We start from the raw sequence: 1,522 nt of genomic DNA on the forward strand, positions 1-1,522 counted from the left end.
GTAGCTTAAAAAGAAAGTCCCAGTTTCAGCAAAAAGGGGAAGTATCGGTAGTGATAGCATATTAGTAGACAGCTATACGAAGTAAGGATAGCAGTTTTATCTGCCGTGTAAACTTGTAAACATTCGCTTACTACCTAAATTAACAAGCATGGCGTCACGCATGCGCAAGCAAACATGAACACTTCTCACTCGATCACCGCGCACACTCGCTGTCAAAACGCCGGAGTGAGAATACGTGGCAGCAGCAGCGAGCGAATTAACCTTCTTGCTGTCTCTCGCTTCAAACGCGATCTAAGTAGCGAGAACACAGCGCACACGAAGCTATCAGCACTGGGCGCACTCTGACCCCATCGCAGATCACTTTCAAGATAAGACCCGCGCCGTACGCAGCCGTCGCCAGAGTAGAACGCCCGCCCCCCTTCCTCGTAAGACCCCACGCCTCCTCCCCGCTTTCCTCCCTTGCGCGCGCGAGATTGAGCCACCATCGTCGGCTCACATTCGCACGCTTTCACTCGCGCATAAAGCATACGGCGCACGGCGACGATGTTATCGCCCTTTGACTTTGTACAGAACATCGCGGCGACGACGACGGGAGAAGCACCCCTGGAGCGACCATATAATTGTCAATAAAAAGAAAAACGAGCGAGTGTCTGATAGGTGGTGCACAATGGCGACCGATATTTTTAAAGTCAGCTTCGCCTTAGTACTTTGAAAGTTAGCTGCGCCGCAATAATATTATGCCATGCGGTAAAGCATACAAACGTTGTGAAGGCAATTTTGGTTTCGGGTTCGATTGCACCGCGTAGGAAGTTCTCAGCCCGATTTTCCCGAAAAATATAAAAAGCGCGCGTTAGAATCGGGTAAATACAGCGATCACACATTGTGAGCTGTAGTTAATGCTTAAAAATATTCCTAGGGCAGGTCGAAAACGGGCGTTTTCGACGTGAGATTATTACGTGTGTTCAACGCATTCACGGTTTCCTATAGGCTTTTCTGAAACACGCTGCCACTAAAGCGGTTGCTAGTTCAGCCTCCATGGGGGTCAGGCGCGTGTGTGCCGACTTGTAAAGTTCGAATTATCCGTCGAAGGTAATTTTTTGTATCGAAATAACGATACTTTGCGCCCATAGAAATGCGTGGGCGCCGGCCGGAACTATAGTCGAGGTTGAATGAAGCGAAGTCGAATTAACTGAAGTCTAATGTCGTGGTTTGACAGGATTTATAGCAAATGAAGACGGTTATAGCAATGGCTGACTTAATGTATGCAATTAAAATGTTTCTCATTAACTTATCGATGAAAAGGGTACCCAAGGAGTGTCTTCTGATATTGAGTTTGTCACTGATCGTTAGACAATTTCTAATGTCTGTGACTGCCATAAATAAAGTAGCAAACACTGCAGTCAGGTTAGGTAGTACGAATTTATTGTTGTTGGCAGCACGGAACTCACTGGAAAAAGCAAGGACATGTTCGTGTGCCTCCTTCATATGTTGCAGTGCTTGCGTCTGCCCCTTGTGCTTCCGT

Source organism: Dermacentor variabilis, chromosome 6 (genome assembly GCF_050947875.1).
Source record: "Dermacentor variabilis isolate Ectoservices chromosome 6, ASM5094787v1, whole genome shotgun sequence".
Lineage (NCBI taxonomy): Eukaryota > Metazoa > Arthropoda > Arachnida > Ixodida > Ixodidae > Dermacentor > Dermacentor variabilis.